This window comes from Coffea arabica, chromosome 2c (genome assembly GCF_036785885.1).
Source record: "Coffea arabica cultivar ET-39 chromosome 2c, Coffea Arabica ET-39 HiFi, whole genome shotgun sequence".
Classification (NCBI taxonomy): domain Eukaryota; kingdom Viridiplantae; phylum Streptophyta; class Magnoliopsida; order Gentianales; family Rubiaceae; genus Coffea; species Coffea arabica.
In genome coordinates, this window is record NC_092312.1 from 32,954,814 (window position 1) to 32,969,332 (window position 14,519).

The following is a 14,519-nucleotide window of genomic DNA, read 5'->3' on the forward strand; positions in this document are numbered from 1 at the left end:
GACGGAGTGTCAACGCGTGGAGGTTCGCGATCGTGCAAGTGAAAAATAGCTCCTAAGAGCTCCCATATCCTTGAATTGTTTCTGTTTACTTTTCAATAAAGTGTTCTTTATCGAATGGTTATTATTTTAAATTGATTAATTTGGGATTGTTACTTGAACAATGTGCTTGCATGTGTGTTCTTGGCTTCACGAGCGTTTTGCTCACCCTATAGATTTGTTTTCCTTAACAGGTTTGGGCTTGGAATGAGATTCGGAGGAATTTCTCTTTTGTGTACTCATGTAATAGGGTTCCAACTCTTTTATCTAGATTTTTGGATATTGTATATTTTTGGGCTGTATTATGGAAATCCGATGTAAAGATTGGATGATTGTTATCGACCGTTAAGATTGAACGCTTTCGCACTATTTGTATGTATATGTTCTGATTGTTGACTTCTAGTACCGCTATAAGCTTGAATAGAAATTGTTTGAGTCCTGGCGAGAGTTGGGCAGGCGTCCCGCGGGTACCCTTTGATTCGCCTTAGGGAGAAGTGGGGGCATCACAGTTGGTATCAGAGCCATGTTTCAGATCTCTGTAGTGTATCCTAGGTTTGAAATTTAGGATGCCAGACTGTGGAACTGGGTGCAGAGTTAAGTGACTGCTTGTGGAAATGAAAACTAGAATCTGGATTTGAATTAGTGGATGACAAGAAGTCTTGATCTTGTGTGATACATGTGGATTAGTACGAAATGATCAAATCTAGTTTATTGAATATATCTGAACCCACATGAGATTTTACTTTTAAGTGTAAGCTATGGAAGGTAAGGGTGATATTAAATTGTCTCGGGGCGCCTTCCGGTGGTCCATTATCGAGAAAGACCTAAGGGAGAGTTGGAGAGATAATCCAATTCACAGAATTAGGACTTTATGTGATTTTCAAAGGATTTGCTCGCACCTAAATAATGGGGTGTTAATAGTTGTCGATCATTAAAAGTGGCTATCTGAGGAAGTTAGGGTGATTCGAGGGGATAATCGAGAACTGAAGGCAATTGTGGATGCCTAAACTACTAGAATTTCTGAAGTGGAGATTGAGATACTTAAGGAGCGAGAAAGACAAAGACTCCTTGTGAGAAGATTTAAAAGCTAAGACCCGACTTGTTAGGATAGTGCTCGAAATTAAAGACAGGATGGATAAGTCGATGGTTAGGTGTGTTACCTTGGTTGAACAAGTAGAGAATGACAAGATATTCGATAAGGGACATGAGATCTAAAACTCCTAGTGCTGGAAATGAAAATGATCCTACGGAAGTAGTGAAGATTTTTTGGCTCCGCCAATCACTAAGTTAGTGATTTAAACTATTTTAATAGTTTTGCCAAAAATAGACAGGGTGGCGCTCGCTTAAAGGCCATTGCATTTTGTATTTTATTTTACTATGTTTCCTATTTTTTGAGGCAAATAAACGTTACTCATGACATGCTTGACTTTACTGCTTCATGATTTCAAATCTATGATTGGGATGTACACATTTGTGATTATTTTGGTGTCTTCCCTTTTATTCTTGTATTTGTTTGACATGATAAAGGTATCACTTTTCAAACTCCAGTTATCTGCCCTCACTTTATGTCATGTCTTTAAACATGTTAAATTTATGAGTGGTCAAACAAGTGAAAAGGGACTGAGGGCAAGGGATTAAACAACTCCAAGCTCAAGAGGATGATTAGAGAACGACTGTTGGACTGAACCGAAACCCTAGAAATGAAGGAAAACAATCACGTAGTTACTGCTATTGACCATATGATTGATGTCCTAGCATGGTTGATTGAGCACCCAAGCTCTAGATCAATAAATCAACCTAAGAATTAAGTGAGGTGTGAAAATGGAATGATTCTTCAAGTTCGCCTATCTAGCCTTCATGGAGAACCTAATTTCGAAATAGTAAGATTGATTTAAAAGGATACAATAAGGCACTAGTGAGAGCAAGAGGTTATGATTTCTTCTCGGACAACTTTGTAGATAAGTATTGGAGAGTGAACTAAGACATGAAATTTTATAGTAAGGAATAAGGTCTCCGTATCTGGTTGTGTTTGTAAGTAACGATAGTAATCTTGTGGAGACTTAAGAGCTCGCCCGTGTTAAGCGGAGAATAATTAAGATTTATAATCCGGAGCAATCTATAAGCAAAAGAATGCAAGAGTAATATGGCTCGAGCCGCCCTTATGAATGGCTACTCATTTCGATTCTTTGATTTGCCTGGCAAGCTAGCATTTGACTTGAACCAACTGGTAAGATGACAAATTTGGGAGAAATGTGTAAAGAGATGAACATTCTTCGAAATGAGGTAAAATTTCAAAGAAAATTAGATGAGTACTGGGAAGGACGGTGGAAACAAGAATATGCAGAGAAAACTGAGTTGCTACGCCAGAACGTAGAACTGGAGAAGAAACACAAAGGAAATTCTCAAACTAGTCAGGCCGTCACTTCTCATGTAACTTATGGATACTGTGGCAAGATTAATCACACTGAACCTGGGTGCTGGAGAAAGCAAAGAAAATTATTTAAGTGCGGTAGTGCCGAGCATAAGTTTTCGAATTGCCCTGGTAACCCTAACAAAAGGAATAAATACTCAGCAGCCAATTAGGTTTGCTCAAAGCAATCGAATGCCAGATGAGAATAATTAATACTAATGGCTGTAAAGAGGATCCAAGTAGTGGAGGTTTCACAAGTCGAGATGTAAAGGTTGTAACTTTACCCTCGACTAGACTGGCACTTTTGGAGATTTAATCTTTTGTACAAAGGAAAGTCTTTTGTTATTTTGTATCTTAGTAACTCGGCACATTTTGCTATAATCTTGTTGTTTTCCTTTCACTTCTGAAATGATTTGATAAATCTATTCCAACTTGATGTACCTATTATGATTCTTATGACATATGAAACTTTACTCCGCTTTTGATTGGTTTTACGACTTTCATGTATGTTCAAATCTTGCCCCACACTTTTAGATTCATAATAAGACACGAACGGTGTCAGACGTAGTCGAGATTGTGCATGAAAATATAGACTACCCTGAGGTTTTGGAGGCGACCAGGGATCATGACCAAATCGAGAGTTTGGGATTGAAGTTGGGATCCAATGTTTGGTTACCAATTTGATATATTAATACTGTGAGACTTGGATTAGTGAAAGAAAATCTTTGGTAGATTTGATGAGTATAATGATTGAGGGATCGGATATCACATTTGGAATGGAAGCTTGAGGGTATATATATATACTAGGAGGGGAGGCCCGCGCAATGCGCGGGAGTGGGGTGCCTGTGGGTCCGCTCTTTATGAAGGTTAGATAGATCTCACCATTTACAAACATCCTTACAAATTCCATACAAATATAAGAACAGTGAAGAGAGAAAAGATGGAAGTTGTAACTGAGAAGCCATACAAAAATAATAGAGAACCACACCATAGTATTATAAAAAACCATAGCTTAGATCAGAATGTTTGACTTCATGACCATACGGACAGGGATATAGGCCCAATGATAGTTTCAGATTTAGATTAAATGCTCAGTGGCTCCTTTTGTAAGAAGGTATAATAGACCACCTTGCACTTAACCTAATTTGAAACAGTCTTATTTTAGATACTTCTATTTACATAGAACAGATAAAGGAAAAGTTCAGTCGAGTTTGTCCGTTAAAGTAGTAGTACTTAGGAATAATGAAGATCCATTCGCAAAGGATATAACTTCAAGGATGGGCTTTGGCAGTTTAGGTGTGGTGTTTCTTAGTGGGGTTGACTCTGAGTTTCATTGGGGCTGCTGCAACTGCTGCCTTTTTCTTCTTATCTTTTGTGTTAGAAGGACTGAGTTGATCCACTCCTTTGCTTTGTGTGTCTCCTTCCATTGTGCTGTCAACTTTTTCTATTGCCATATTTTCAGCCATGTCGGTAACATTCTTTTTGGAATGTTCTTCTTGTGCTGCTCCCCAAGTGGATGCTGTAGCTTTGTAGTTGGTAATATATTTGCTGATGACATAGTTTTCTTCTGCTGTAGCATTGTTGATATGGGCAACTATGGCATTGTACTTTTCTGAGCTCCTGGAACTATGGATTGTATTTGATTTCTTGACCAAGCAAACTAAGTTTTTCTGCTTGATGAAATCTGCTATAGTGGCGTACTGGACATTTCCCTATAGGAAGAATAGAGACTTTAAGTATTTATTTGAAGTGAGCAGAATGTTGCAAAGTAGTTGTGAGTTCGAATGTACCTGCTGCTCTTGCTTTTGGATGTCACTTATGCAGAATGGGAGGAGTTGTTCAACATCATCACCACTCAGGTCAAGAGTTATAGCTCCACTCATATCACTAATTTGCACTGTTAGTCTGCAACTATTTTTGGGTTCATGTTATTAGAAGCTTTTTTGGCAGCAGGGGTTGTTAATATTAGATTAAGGTATATGTTTACCGTGGAGTGAGACGGATGCGCTGGTAGCATGAAGTGCAGGTGATCTCGCAATCTGGCCTTGCTCTGATGTATTTGTAGCAGTGGGGGCATGAATGGTACCATAGCTTTTGACTTCTATCTAGAAGTTTTGGTATGCCTCTAATCCAATAGGGCCTTGCCTGCAATGAATGAGCATTGTATTAGTACAAAGGCTCGGACAAGTATACCAATTTTGCTAATGGTAATAGAAGTCAAAGTAGATAATCAATTTTGTAGCACTGTTAACCTATTGTGTTAAGCTATTTGTTAACATCTATTACACCAGGCAAGAATTGTATTAGGCCCAGAAGACCCTCTTATAAAATATAATGCAAAGCGTATGATTCTTGAATTTCACATGGGCGAGAGTTTGATAATAAAACTATAGAATCCATCAAGCAATTAAAAAGAATTAAAATGCTTTACGCTACAGTAAAGTTCACAAGAGAGAAAGTACAATTTGACAAGTAAGATAATGAGTAGGGAAATAAATGGTAATTACTCAGTAGTATTAAAACACAGAATTCCACCTACAAAGTCACGGAGATGCAGAAATACGAAGAAATGGGACAAACAAGTAAATAAAAAATTACTGGGTAAAATGGGAAATCAGGAGCGACTAATTTCATTAACGAGGACAAAATTACTGTATGAAAGCCCGTATATCCGGAAAAATCAAATGAAAGGGAGCATTAATTAGTACTACCAAAACGTACGCATAGAATGAAAACTAAACTCAAGACATTTTTGCCCAAAACATTCAAATCTCATTGCCAATCAATCAGGATAGTAGGGAATGGTAGTTCAAGCTTGTAGTCAGTATAATCCAATTCGATAACCCACAAGCCAACTTTGTAATGGAAGAGACTACAGACTTTTTGGCTGTTGGCATGCATGCAGAAATAAAGGATTGTGAGTGAGTTGTATATGTACCTCAACCACAGCTGTGAGATCACTGATAGGTATAACTCTGTCATCATCTGGTACAGGTAGGAGTTTGAGATGATCAGCATAAGTCCGCTCAGCAATGAAACGCGTGATTTCCTCTTGATTGTGGCTGCACCTAATATTTTATTTGTTGTAATGTAAAGGATAGTAAGCCTTTTTGGTAATGAATGTTGAATAATTCATAATGTAACTATTTTAAAGTAAAGTTACCAGTTATGCAGGTCATTCGCTTGCTGAATTGGAGGATTGATTAGTATGCTGCTGGAGAATTTGGTGGATAGATGCATGGCTACAAAGTTGGCAATAGCAACATAAGTTTTTCCTTTTTTGGTTTCATTCAACTTAGGATTTTTGTAAAGAGTTTTTAAACGAGTACTTACCATGGTAAGATGTCACTCGGACTCGAAGCGCTGCAACCACAGGTTGGGTGTGGATCATATCAGCTATGTCTTGTCCCTCTTCTGATTCATGCTCTCCCCAAAGGGTCAGTACCATTGGGTGTGACATATGATCTGTAAGAATGATATCCCTAGTTGGTGTTCCACCTCTGATTGCTTTCGGGTGCACGTGAATTGCTATTCCAATAAGATCTAATAAACAGAGTTTGATATTAAAAAGTGTAACTATTTCTATGTAAATTGTATGTTAAGGTAAATCAGGAATGGTACCTATTTCATCAGTTGTGTCAATATGCTGATAAACTGAATTGTAGTTAGCAAAGTTAAACACATTAGGTATCAGAGGGGGGTCCACTTCATCGATTTCTTGGACAAGCGTGGAGTTGTCAATGGTCCATGAGCACTCATATGGGTAGGTACTGTACCTTGGCAACACATTTTGGATCCTAGCATTCGATACATAATATCTTCAATATGGTTCAAAGTACTTCCTGAAGAACATTATATCTCCAGCATAAATTAGAGCTTGAGCAGTTTGACCCTGTAATTTTGAATATAGTAAGTGCTATGGTAATTAATTAGTTGTGTATAGTGCCAAAGTATGCAATGATAAGCTATATTACCTGACTATCAACAAACACCAACTTTTGGTAGCGTTTTCCATTTATTGAAACCTGAACCTTTTGCTTTTCAATCACTTGAACAATGGTAGTCCAGTTGTCCATGAGAGGTTGGAGTTCTGTGAAGTTTAGCATGTTGCTTTCCATTTTTTCACGTTTGAAGAGTGCTGCAGACAACTACCACAAAATCGAAGGATTCCAAAGACAAGAGTTACACTCTAAAGTAGTAAGTTCACAGAATTTAAATATAATCTATTACTAAGACATTTACTAGTACTTTATTTGCTATTTACATATAACAGAGTACTGGAATTATTGACAAGATAGCTGCAATACATCCTTGTAAACTATATTAGGAGTCACATAATCTAAACTTGAATCATATACAGGAGGCGTGATCAAAATTTTAACAGATTTGCTATTTTTAGCTATAGATAATGCAACATACAGCTGCCCATGTGAAAAAATAGGTTCTCGCAAATAAATGCCAACATAATCTAAAGTTTGTCCTTGAGCTTTATTAATGGTCATTGCAAAACAAAGTCTTATAGGAAATTGCATTCATTCAAAAGATATAGGAGAATTAGGGTCATTTTCAACACGAAAGCAAATTCTATGTAGAAATACTTGCTTTCCAGCAAATTCACCAGAACTTATGACTGCATCTATAATATTGTGTTTAAGAGATTTGCATAGAAGTCTTGTTCCATTATATAGACCTTCTGGCGGGTCAATGTTTCTCAACAACATTATTGGTGCATTTTCTTTCAATGTCAATCGATGTGGAGGATGTAACGGCCCCACCTCCCCCTAAGGCGAACCAGAGGGTTCGGCGGACCGCCTGCCCAGCTCTCGCCGGTACTCAGTCGATCACTACACTCACCGCTCTAAAGTACGCGCGACAGAAACCAAAGGAAACGAACAATACAGAAACCACCAAGCTATAAGGTTGAAAGTCCCTGCCACAATTTGTTTCTCTACCTTTTCACGCTTGAGTATACTCGTCCGAAACCTCCGTAGTTTCAATAACTCCAGGCAACCATAACGAACGAACACGTTGGAGAGGGGTAACACGTTTACATAAGCAAACACTTTTAGATATATACATGATCACAATGTTACAAATCAAAAGGGAGTTGTTTGATCAAAATACATTCAAGGTTTCCATCTATTGAGGAGCTATACAAAAGAATATATATAACCAGCTCAACTCATGCTTCCAAAAGATTTTCCTGTAAGGAAAACAAGGATAACAAAACGGGGTGAGCTATAAGCCCAATGAGGTACCAAAATAAAGAGATACAGTCAAGGACCAAGTAATTCCATGCTCAATTAATCACATACATGTACCCAACAGGAAAATAAGTAAACAATCCGGACAGAAAGGATACAGATGGCTCTCAGGAGCCAATTTCCCGTTGCAGTACTTGATCCGACTATGTTGACCCTCCGTCAACTTTCAAATAAGAAAAACCCGTCCAGTAGAACACCGCTTTAACGCCAAGTCCCGTCCACCATTCATACCCCTTACCGGGCCCAAACGCCGAATAGAAACAGGAATGGTAATACTCGAGTATACCGGGATTCAAGAGTCTCAATACTCAAGAATTCCATAAAGCAGGCACCCACGGATTGTCAATTTCCTCGACCAAGCCCTTGCATGGCTTGATTTAATTAACTCCCCATGAGGTTGAGCTCAGGTTTAATAAGGAAGCCGTTGGACGCATCCAAACGACATTATAACAAGTGCAGGTAACAGGTTCAAGTTCATAACATGTACAAGTGATAGATTGCAGTTTATACCACACAGGCAAGAGTACGAGTGTGATAAAGTACACCCTCGTCTCAATCACACTAAACAGGATTCACAGTCATTTATGTCATAGATTTCACGTACAGATAGCTCAAGTAGCAACAATACAAGGGGTGGTACACTCACCAGATCAAACAAGAATAGTTTCAAAAGTTTCCTTGCCAAGTGTGATTTTACTCGCTGGCACCTCCTAGAACAAGCAAGGCAAACACTTACGACTTGACATTACAATTGGAATCAAAGAAATTTGCAAGTAACTCTGTTACAAGTCCTGTGCGTAACCACATGAACCATTAATGCAAAGGCAATGCGACTTCGGAGTGAAAAGGAGTAACAATCGGTCTTAAAGGCATGAACAATCTCAATACTCTATCTATCATAAGTAACCAACTCCAAAGTTGAAGTAGAAAATGAATGTACAATCATTACTCGGAAAACAGGAATTTTCAGTTTTGCATATGCCTCTAAGAAAAATTGTATCTCAAGTTTTGTAAGTCCAAAATTGATAAAATTTACACCGTTGGAAACTACATTCAAAGGGTTATAATTTTCCAGAAAACACCATCTTAAGATTCAGAACGCAAGTCGGTTAAATTTAAGTCGCAAGGTACTGCTTTAACCATCACAAGACAGAACAGGTTACAATTCCAGTTAACTTTGAAAAATCACTATAAATTGTACGGACAGAAACAGGATCTGAAATTCACACGGTCTATAGCCCTATGTGTCTAGTTTAAAACGCAACAAACGGAACTCAATTCCGATATTCCTACATCAAGATATAGTAATTTTCCTAAGACTGCGCAGGAGCTCTTACGAAAATTTTGACAGCACTTCCCTTAGTTTTTCCTTACTTTTCCAACCAAACCTCAATACCAATTCACTCCTCAATTCACCACAATCTTTCCCACAAACAACAAGCTATAAAACACCTTGAATTAAGACCACAATATCCTTCAAATGCAACCACATAAAGGAGCAAAATATAAACCCTAAAACTGGAAATTTTGCTACAAAAGCTGAAATTCTTTGAAGACAAGTAAAACCAACATTCTCAAGCTCAAAATTACTCTTATCAAATACCAAATCATGCCCAAACATTAATCATCATAAAACAGAAATTTTTACCTATAAAACAGAAATTTGCTATACCTCTACTTAAACCCATAAACTTAGCTACAAAACTACACATGTAACATTTTTAATCCACTACTTTCCAAGCATAAGAAGTACAAGGAAATTTCTAGGTAGTTTACCTTGAAACTTAAGGAGAAATGATAGCTTAGAACTCCAACTCCAAAACTCACTCCACCAATCCCTTAAACCCTTCTTAGCTAGCACTTGTATGGAAGGAATTTAAAATCTAATGGTGAAAACTCAAGATCAAAGAGAAAATTGAAACTAGAATTGGAAGAGCTTTGCTTGGTCTTTTCTCTCAAAAGCCACGGCTGAGCAAGGAAGAAATGAAGATATTTTTGGACCAAAACAAGATAAGAAGGAAGAAAAATCGCAGGTCAAAGCTGCTGTCCCATCAGAATCCGGCCAGAATCTGGCCGGATATCCGGCTGGATTCCTGGCCGGATATGAGGCAGAAGCTAAAACGTTTTTTTTTTCAAAAAGGCAAGGCAATCCGGCCAGCTATCCAGCCAGAAACTGGCCGGATTCCCGGCCGGATTCAGCCCCTGTCTTTGTTTTCAAAATTTTTCTTTTCCAAACTCACACGCCGCATTCGTCCGTACTTCCCACAGATATATATATATACTTTCACACAAAAACACTTAGTGCAACCAAACGCACGTTCATATGTATGAAATGAAACCCTCCTTAGCGATAGGTAACAAATTCTTTTCATTTACAAAAATAAGAGAAATAAGCATCCAAATAAATACGGAGAAAAGGTGAAAATTTAGGGTTCTCACACTCTCTCCCCCTTAAAAGAATTTCGTCCTCGAAATTCCTTATCATTGCCTTCTCTAATATACCATACTTAACTAACCAATCCGTATCTATTCACTGGCCAATATACCATAGTTTCTTCTTCCTTCCTAAGTTGTAATTCTTATACTCCATGCTAGTAGGCAATCGGTGGAATACTAGAATCTTACCTTCCACGTCTTCATACGGGTCTGAGACTTGACGCTGCTCTAGGGTATACACCTGAGCCGACACCTTTGGTCCATTCTTTTTTCCCTTTGACTGGTCAAGGTTGGTCGTGGGTGGCTGTTGACTCCTATTTCCTTCTCGAGAGCGGCCTGGGCAATTTGCAATTTGATGATTTGCGCTCCCACAACGCAGACATTTTCTTCCTTTCTTCCAGCAAACATCCTCCGTGTGATGCGGTTTCCCACAGTACTCACAAGGACCGCGGAAAGCAGAAACTGAGCCTTTTTGTGAGGCACCACTCGACACCCCTGGCAGTTGTACTCCCCCGTTGCCCCTTCCAATCTTAGGAGGCGTGCTTTTATCTCCATGCTCCGAACTGCTTCCTGGAACCCCCTTTTCTTGGCTTGAAAATTCTTAACTTGTAACCTCGCGCCTTCAACTCGTTGAGCTTTCTCCACTGCATCACTAAAAGTATTGAATTGGGCCACGGCCAAGTCCTTCTGAATCTCAACGTTTAGCCCTTGGACGAAACGCCTTATCCGCCTCTGCTCAGTCACGATTAATTCGGGAGCGAACTTAGACAACCTGGTAAACTGGCTTTCATACTCGGCAACGGTTTGAGTTCCCTGGCGGAGCCTAATGAACTCATCTTCTTTCTTCTCCTGGATCAAAGGTGGAAAATACTTCGTATTGAATTCTCTCATGAAGTTCACCCACGTCCTTGGGGTTTGCTCTCTTTCCCATTTCAGCCTTACGATATTCCACCAAGAACGTGCTGCTCCTTCCAGTTGGAAGACAGCAAATGTGACCTGCCGCTCCTCGGTATAGTGTAGCGCGGCAAATATATCGATCATCTTCTCTAGCCACCTCTCGGCCACGTCGAGGTCTGGTTCTCCAAGAAATTGCGGTGGGGAGAACTTCTGAAATCGTTCGAGGGCTTTATCCTCACCCTCTATATGATTACCAGGGTTGCCCGGCTGATTAACAGGATTTTGACCCTGATGTCCCACTACATGGGCCAATAAATCTGTCATACGTTGAATGGCGGTAGCTACCTGAACATTAGGATCTGCTCGAGGTTCAGGGTTAGGTTCAGGCGTTGGTTCTCGATTTGCCCCTCCAATCGGGGTTTGCCTACGGCCGCGCCCTCGGCCTCGTCCTCTATGTGTACTCTCCATTGGTTTAACCACTCTAGGGTCGAAACGCAAATAAAATAGTAAAGCAAATGCAAGTAGGTACGAGTACAAAAGTAGATACAACTCAAAAGGGCATATATATAGAACACAACTTGATCCAACAAGTCACACAGTATCAGTCAGATGTAAGCAAAAGCAAGTCCAGGAAAGTAACGAGGTCAAAATCCAAAATGCACTAGACAAACTAGGCCCAAAAGTATAAAACATCAAGCTAAAAGCTTTTCCATGCGTTCGATCCATAACCTACAGGGATATATAATTTATATCTTAATCCGGGCTAATCACACTTCATGAATTCTTAATATCACACAAAGTTCCGCAATCAAATTCCCAATTGGCCTAAGCGATCACTAACCTAGGCTCTCATCTATTTAGTAGTCAGGTACAAGAATCCCAAAATAAGATAAGTTCACCACTCGGGCTGGCCAGGCCCAAGAGTAATTCATCTACAATCGAGATTCCCACCCGACCTACAGATCTACTATCTCCAAGCACCATAATAAAAGTTTAATACTTATAACACTTCACGATCCATGACTTATGCTCAAAGAGCACTTAAACATTCATAAATATTCACAAAATCGGGACCATAACGCCACTTGGCCCAAGCTCACTCAGCGCAGAGACCACGCGAAACCTGGCTCTGATACCACTTGTAACGGCCCCACCTCCCCCTAAGGCGAACCAGAGGGTTCGGCGGACCGCCTGCCCAGCTCTTGCCGGGACTCAGTCGATCACTACACTCACCGCTCTAAAGTACGCGCGACAGAAACCAAAGGAAACGAATAATACAGAAACCACCAAGCTATAAGGTTGAAAGTCCCTGCCACAATTTGTTTCTCTACCTTTTCACGCTTGAGTATACTCGTCCGAAACCTCCGTAGTTTCAATAACTCCAGGCAACCATAACGAACGAACACGTTGGAGAGGGGTAACACGTTTACATAAGCAAACACTTTTAGATATATACATGATCACAATGTTACAAATCAAAAGGGAGTTGTTTGATCAAAATACATTCAAGGTTTCCATCTATTGAGGAGCTATACAAAAGAATATATATAACCAGCTCAACTCATGCTTCCAAAAGATTTTCCTGTAAGGAAAACAAGGATAACAAAACGGGGTGAGCTATAAGCCCAATGAGGTACCAAAATAAAGAGATACAGTCAAGGACCAAGTAATTCCATGCTCAATTAATCACATACATGTACCCAACAGGAAAATAAGTAAACAATCCAGACAGAAAGGATACAGATGGCTCTCAGGAGCCAATTTCCCGTTGCAGTACTTGATCCGACTATGTTGACCCTCCGTCAACTTTCAAATAAGAAAAACCCGTCCAGTAGAACACCGCTTTAACACCAAGTCCCGTCCACCATTCATACCCCTTACCGGGCCCGAACGCCGAATAGAAACAGGAATGGTAATACTCGAGTATACCGGGATTCAAGAGTCTCAATACTCAAGAATTCCATAAAGCAGGCACCCACGGATTGTCAATTTCCTCGACCAAGCCCTTGCATGGCTCGATTTAATTAACTCCCCATGAGGTTGAGCTCAGGTTTAATAAGGAAGCCGTTGGACGCATCCAAACGACATTATAACAAGTGCAGGTAACAGGTTCAAGTTCATAACATGTACAAGTGATAGATTGCAGTTTATACCACACAGGCAAGAGTACGAGTGTGATAAATTACACCCTCGTCTCAATCACACTAAACAGGATTCACAGTCATTTATGTCATAGATTTCACGTACAGATAGCTCAAGTAGCAACAATACAAGGGGTGGTACACTCACCAGATCAAACAAGAATAGTTTCAAAAGTTTCCTTGCCAAGTGTGATTTTACTCGCTGGCACCTCCTAGAACAAGCAAGGCAAACACTTACGACTTGACATTACAATTGGAATCAAAGAAATTTGCAAGTAACTCGGTTACAAGTCCTGTGCGTAACCACATGAACCATTAATGCAAAGGCAATGCGACTTCGGAATGAAAAGGAGTAACAATCGGTCTTAAAGGCATGAACAATCTCAATACTCTATCTATCATAAGTAACCAACTCCAAAGTTGAAGTAGAAAATGAATGTACAATCATTACTCGGAAAACAGGATTTTTCAGTTTTGCATATGCCTCTAAGAAAAATTGTATCTCAAGTTTTGTAAGTCCAAAATTGATAAAATTTATACCGTTGGAAACTACATTCAAAGGGTTATAATTTTCCAGAAAACACCATCTTAAGATTCAGAACGCAAGTCGGTTAAATTTAAGTCGCAAGGTACTGCTTTAACCATCACAAGACAGAACAGGTTACAATTCCAGTTAACTTTGAAAAATCACTATAAATTGTACGGACAGAAACAGGATCTGAAATTCACACGGTTTATAGCCTTATGTGTCTAGTTTAAAACGCAACAAACGGAACTCAATTCCGATATTCCTACATCAAGATATAGCAATTTTCCTAAGACTGCGCAGGAGCTCTTACGAAAATTTTGACAGCACTTCCCTTAGTTTTTCCTTACTTTTCCAACCAAACCTCAATACCAATTCACTCCTCAATTCACCACAATCTTTCCCACAAACAACAAGCTATAAAACACCTTGAATTAAGACCACAATATCCTTCAAATGCAACCACATAAAGGAGCAAAATATAAACCCTAAAACTGGAAATTTTGCTACAAAAGCTGAAATTCTTTGAAGACAAGTAAAACCAACATTCTCAAGCTCAAAATTACTCTTATCAAATACCAAATCATGCCCAAACATTAATCATCATAAAACAGAAATTTTTACCTATAAAACAGAAATTTGCTATACCTCTACTTAAACCCATAAACTTAGCTACAAAACTACACATGTAACATTTTTAATCCACTACTTTGCAAGCATAAGAAGTACAAGGAAATTTCTAGGTAGTTTACCTTGAAACTTAAGGAGAAATGATAGCTTAGAGCTCCAACTCCAAAACTCACTCCACC

At 39.2% G+C, this 14,519-nt stretch overlaps 1 long non-coding RNA gene across 1 annotated transcript; it reads right to left on the reverse strand.

Annotated features, from left to right (window-relative positions):
- Positions 1 to 5,627: 5,627 nt before the first annotated feature.
- Positions 5,628 to 6,094, reverse strand: LOC140035912 (uncharacterized). The gene is made up of 3 exons (XR_011839808.1): positions 6,068 to 6,094; positions 5,780 to 5,989; positions 5,628 to 5,688 (listed from the first exon to the last, which is right to left on the reverse strand). It is a non-coding gene; the product is annotated as an uncharacterized lncRNA (long non-coding RNA).
- Between the last annotated feature and the right edge of the window lie 8,425 nt (positions 6,095 to 14,519).